The sequence below is a fragment of the Phalacrocorax carbo genome, chromosome 1 (genome assembly GCF_963921805.1).
Source record: "Phalacrocorax carbo chromosome 1, bPhaCar2.1, whole genome shotgun sequence".
Classification (NCBI taxonomy): Eukaryota; Metazoa; Chordata; class Aves; order Suliformes; family Phalacrocoracidae; genus Phalacrocorax; species Phalacrocorax carbo.
Genome location: NC_087513.1, coordinates 105,442,114 through 105,448,113, shown reverse-complemented (window position 1 = coordinate 105,448,113; position 6,000 = coordinate 105,442,114). Strand labels below are relative to the sequence as shown.

The 6,000-nt window shown below is 38.9% G+C and overlaps 1 long non-coding RNA gene across 9 annotated transcripts in view; it reads right to left on the bottom strand.

Annotated features, from left to right (window-relative positions):
- Positions 1–329: 329 nt before the first annotated feature.
- LOC135316396 (uncharacterized) overlaps positions 330–6,000 on the bottom strand; it is a 93,399-nt gene continuing 87,728 nt past the window's right edge. For all 9 annotated transcript variants that reach the window (XR_010375748.1, XR_010375747.1, XR_010375753.1 and 6 more), the window contains 2 exons: positions 2,351–2,431; positions 330–1,154 (listed from right to left, as the gene is read on the bottom strand). This is a non-coding gene — a long non-coding RNA (uncharacterized LOC135316396). The remainder of the gene's footprint in view (positions 1,155–2,350; positions 2,432–6,000) is intronic.

Below are 6,000 nucleotides of genomic sequence, written 5' to 3'. Positions count from 1 at the left end.
GTGGACACCAAGACAAACCTGTTAGCTGCTAAACCATGTAGCTCTGTAGGCAGCAGACAGTTATTTTTGTTTTGCCAAAAATAAAATGGAGGGAAAGAGTGAGTGATCAAACTCAACATAATTCTAATAGTTATGATGACATGGTATCACCTATGGAGCTGGTGATGACTTGCCATTGTCCAAATTTCTCAGCTTCTATTCCTCCTACCACACTCTCATTGAACTGAAATTTGGAGAGAGTGAGGCTTTTTAGATTTCTCATCACATGGTGACCCAAGACAAAAAAGAACAAACAAAAACACAACCACCAAACAAAAAAACCACCCCAACAAACTACTAACATTTTTTTAATTGCAAGAAGTAAAGAAAGATAGTTTTGCAGTATTTTGGATATAATGCTTTCCTAATTAAAACTACAATCCGATACCATAAACGTAGCGTCTATCACTTACCTACTTTTTCCAGATTCTAAATCTGTATGAATGCAAACAATTTAAAAATAAAACACCTTTAGGGATCAAAAGGATGTTGCTTCTGTAGAAGTTCTCATAAGGAGCACACGTACTGCATGTTGCTAGGATTATTTGAAAACTGCATGTGTCCTCCTCTCAATCTGAAAGTATGAAATACTTCAGAAAAGAGCTCTTCCACCATGGATGTCTCTATGGGATACAGCCATAGCTACTAGTTCCTGGTAAGACAAATAGCTGCCTCCTGTGTCAATCAGAATGTAATTATATTCAGTACTATTGTAATTTGTTTCTCCCAGGATAGTTGCGTGTTTGGCTGCTACTGTGCACACATCACTTGTTAATAATGGTAAGTTCATGTGGAGTGTGGTGTCAACAGTTTGATCTTGAATATCTAGACTAGGAGCTAAAAGCAATGAGCAGTTAACATTGAAGGGGTTTAGGTGCCTGCTTTGCTCTGCAATACACGTGCTGCCCAGAGGGACCCAGCTGCAGAGCCATCCCGCTCAGTTATGCTGAAGTCTCTGGAAGGAAGCTGCTGTTAATTCAGGGCAGCCATATCTGCTCCAAATCACACTGTGCTGCTTAGATGCCGTTCCAACTTGTCTTTATGGCTTCATTGCCTTTCTATCCTCTTCTCTACTTTCTGGTCCTGGCTACCTAGGAGTCTTCCAGTTTTCCAGTCTGAAAGAGTGACAGAAAGCTTTGTTATAACAGTGTGTTGAGAAGACTGCTAGAGAATTCCTCTTCTAAATTCCTAAGCAAGCAGTATTCCTCCAGTTGCCAGCCTGGTAGTCTGTTCTGAAAGATGGCATGGCAGTGCCAGGCACAACCAGGCTGTTAAATTTCATATCTCTTACCAAAATTTCAAGTAAGAGTCAGGTTCTTGAAGAGGATTGCAAGGAATTCCAGGCAGCTATAGCAACTCAGAGGCAAAAAAAAAGGAACATTATGTAATACATTTCCCTTGCACAAATACACTACACCAAATATACTACACCAAATACTCAAGGCTCTTCCCACTGAGGATCTCTGAACTGGAATGACACCCTGGCAAACCAGGCTGCAGCATCACTGGGGGAAGTCTCCTGGCGACCCCTGCAGAGAGTGCAGCAGCGAGTCAGAATGAGAATGGAAGAGTTTTAGAGAGAACAAACCAGCGGCTTTCTTCCACTAAGCATCAAGATATGACATCTCTTACTCTCCATTTCAATTTCTCCATGAGTAAAATTGGAATAATGCACAATTCCAAAAAAAATGTGAAGGCTGTGAGAATACCCTTCTTATGGCTTCTACACTTTACGCTGCAATAAAGATTTTTTTTTTCCCTGATCAGTGGTCTTACCCTCATTAGTCACACTATGTTTTTCATTATTCAACTGAAGTCTTATGAAGATATGATTCAAAATGAACACTTAGTGATTTTTTTTTTAAACTAATGTGAAAGGTGAAAGGGAGAGGTTCCCATTTTACAGTTAGCATGAAGAAAAATCCCTGTTATTCTCAGAATCGGAAGTATGTCTAACTTCACCACAGCTGCAAATCACTTGCACAGAAATTGGCAAGTGGACAGGCAGGATGCCTGCAGTCTTTCTAAATGGTAACTTGTTAATCAAGTCACTACCTCACCTTTTTGGCATTGTGTTGAATATTTATAAAAACTTTAAATGTATTAGAAAAGTTTAATTTCACAACCTAGGACTGTCACATTACCTTTCTTTTAAAAAATCCATATTGCTAAACATTCATTTCTGCAGTATGACCATGCTTTCATTCTTAGTATTATATTCTGGTGTTTACTGTTCTCCAAAATACTTTCATTTTTCTTTTTACATAGGGTATGCCTCCACTGTTCTGAAACATTGATTATGTACACTTACCCTTCATAGCTCAGAAGTAACAGGTCTGCTTGAGGCTGGAAGTATTTGTCTTTAGGCAACCAGTTCTGTAGACTTTTTCACCTGATTTTCAAGAAATATATTCATATATATATATATACACATGGATTTATACACACACAGGCACATATGTATAAGTATAAATATACCTTTATACATACCCATACCTGATTAAGAGAGTTGGTCTAGCTGAAAAAAAATGCCATTCATAGGACATATATTTCTTCCCATCAAGTAAATAGGGGATACAGAGCTATTGATTTTTAAAATTTTATTTTATTTTATTTATTTTCCACACTACACACTTCCTGAGTGACTTTGTCAGTGAAGACTAGGTTCTTTCAATACTTGTATCTTCTGTCTGTAATGTCGTGTGTATCTGGAAACTTCTGCACATCACTAATCATTTCTACAAAGCTGAACATGCTCCTGGCCAACTATTGTCCTAGGAATTTTCTTTAGTTTTCACCTACAGAACACTTGACCTCTACCGTGGAACAGTAAAGTATTTTTATTAACATTGTAGTTAGTCTGGTCAGTAGCTCTGCTCCCTCATTTTGATGCTTTTTCTTCAGTTCTCCAGAGGGGCTTTGATCACTGGCAAAATTGCTCTTTCATGACCTCATTTAATATGCAGACTAAGCTCCACTACCTGGTGCCATGGTTTTCCTTCTCTGAGATTTCCCTAAGGACATCCTGGCCTTTCTGTAAACCTCCTTATGACTCCTTTGTTCTTCAAAATGTAGGCAGTGCTGAAACTCCTAATTCTGCATTTGGAAATGTTATTTCTGTGATTTTTTTCTTTTTTTTTTTTTTTTTTTAGTGAGACCCAGGCCAACCCCTTTCCTGTATTTGCGCATATTTGAAATGAGGTTTCACTGGCTGTCTTCCACAGCCACATTCTGAACTCTGGGGCTTCCCAGAACAATTTTCTTCCACTCAGATTTTGCCTCTCTCTTCTTACTCTGGGTCTTTTAATTGTGTATATCTAAATGAAAAGCTGTTCCTATACCATATTGTGTGCGGTCTCTTTCTCTCTTGGATGTAATGCATGTTGCTTTATAGTTACCTATATATATATTATAGTTTATTCTGTGTGTCTGAACATTTCTGAAGTGAATTTCAATCTTCTTCAAAGTTACAACTAGTCTTTTGTCTCTCATGTACTCTACTGAAGCTGTCTGTCATAACGTGGAGCACAGCACTAGCCACACGGAGCACGGCGCAGTTGTGCGAAGCTACTTCCTCAGGTCTCCAAAGTCCAAAAGTCATGGTTAGGCTACCAAGCAAGGCTGAACCACTGGGGTTCAGTACACAGGGGCACTGGTGTTACCTCAGGCAGCTGTACTGTGTGTGACCATTGCTCTAGGCAGGCATGCCACATGGCTCAGATTCACTTAACTAATAATTGGTAATGCTATTTTCTCTCATAAAGCAGAAGTTATATGTCCAAAAATATTTACCCTCATATCTGAGGCACTAAGCAAAAGTGTTTTCTTTTCACACACAATGCATAGCCTGTGATACTGAAAATACCATAGCCGGCAATGTAATCCACAGGTGAGGTATGGATTTTTTACTTGTCTCCCAACAGCACCCCAGCCCCCAAAGACTTAATTATAAAAGATGGAGTAATCTCTAGGAAATGGTAAGTGGATTTTACAAGGTAAAAACTTGACAGTTTTAGGACAAGACAGATAAGAAACTGTAATGTAACAATTTATGGGTCACGTAACATGGAGTGAACTTTCCCAGAGACTCCTACAGGCATTAGCACAATGCAGTTTGCAGGATGCAGCCAGATCCTCAGCAAACTATGAGCCCACTGATGACTGTCCAGGTCAGGATTTGGTCCATGAAAGACTCCTGCCTGTCAGCCCTACGAAAAAATGCAGAGCTCACAGCGTGAAGATCTTGAGTCTCAGTGAGCCTCAGCATTTTTAAGTGATAGGTAATTTTTCTGAGGGTAGAAAGAAAGCAGCAAGCACCACAGCAGCACTTTGGTACAGAGTAATATTTAGGCTACATCCCATAAGGTTTTCACGGTGACAGTGAGGCTAGCTGGGGTGCAGGCTGTGGGTCTCCAGAATTAAGATCCTGCAAGACTGCAGTTTGAACTAAAACAGTTCTATGGGCTCTTGCAATCTCCGTATACTCGGTGGCATGGTCCCGGGGGAGCCATGTAATACCAGCGAGTTACATGTTTGCACCTTTTGGAGGTTACTTCTAGGGACTCTCTGTCAAAAGCAGAATACTAACTCTTTTTATTATACATCCTTCAGGTTCAGCACATGTCAGGGAAAGAACTGCCTTGTACTTGTGAATACATCTGCCTGCAGGTGCAAGACATTTCCAACAACAACAGCAAGTGAAAGAAAAAATGTGTTTCGACCTAGTGCAGTTTCACTAGAAGGGCATACCACTGAAGTGGGAAAATAAGGTTGGGCTGATTCTCCATCACAGAAGTGAGAAGGAGAAAAGCATAGAAAAAAAAAAAGAAAACAAACAGGACATTAACCGAGCTGGTTCCTAACAAATATAATGCAATTTATAGTTCACAATCTTTCAAATAGAAAGGATCTTCCTAGATAATAGCTTTGTGGGTTGGTTTTTATTTTTCTTTCTTTGTGATTCTACATCTTCCAGGCTACCCCTTCTTCTAGCTGTCTGTTTATTCCTTTTGAAATTATTCTACATTATTCCAATAAGGTTCAGAAAACCAAGCAAATAACCACATAGCAAGTCCTGAACTAACCTTAAGGGGTTTAAAAAGAGAGAATGAGTCCATTTCTTTAAAGCAGGCTTTTTTTCTTTTTCTTTTTTTTTTGTTCCCCCAAAAGCTACTTCCATTACTATCTTGAAAGCAGTCCCTGAGGATGTGGAATGCCAATCCCACATCAGGAAGAGGCAGGTGAATATATATAGATGCTGGTTTGGTTTCATAAAAAGAATCATGGAAGGCTCTGGCTCTTCAGTAGTTCCAAACCCTTGTCTTCTCACTACATATTTGTCCCCTAAATCTTAATATGCATGAATGCGTAGGGGTAGGAAATCTGATGAATCAGGGAGAACCTCTACATAGACTGTTCTATGCTGTCCACAGTCAACAGATCCACCATAAGTTTTCAATGGTCAGGAACATCCGCAGGTGTGGAAGAAAAGGATGGTGAGGGATTCAGGATCTCTGAGCAGCCAAGATTTTTGTAAAGGTAAAAGTTTATGTGTGTGTGTATATATATTTTTTTAAATTGTCATTCCTTCACATTTTTAGACAAAGGATAAATTCAAACCTGGAAAAAAAAATTTTTAAAATGTCATTTTACTTTTTCATGTTCCAACTAGTGAAAGAAACTGATTCTAAATCACTCTGAAAAAATAATCAGGTAAAACATGAAAGGAGGTCATCATCTCTGCAAACCAAAATTAAGCTGTCACAATCAAAGTTAAAACCAATGTGATATCTCTGTAAGATGGCTGATGAATTTTTCAGCCTGTAGTGGCAAATCAAGCTAGCAGAACAACAGTATGTGCCAGGTGTCAACTGAATGAATAGTGCCACATACTTTTATTTCTTTTTTTTTTTTTTTTTTTTTTCCTGAAAGATGCTGGCTAAAAACATTGTTGTCTTCCAC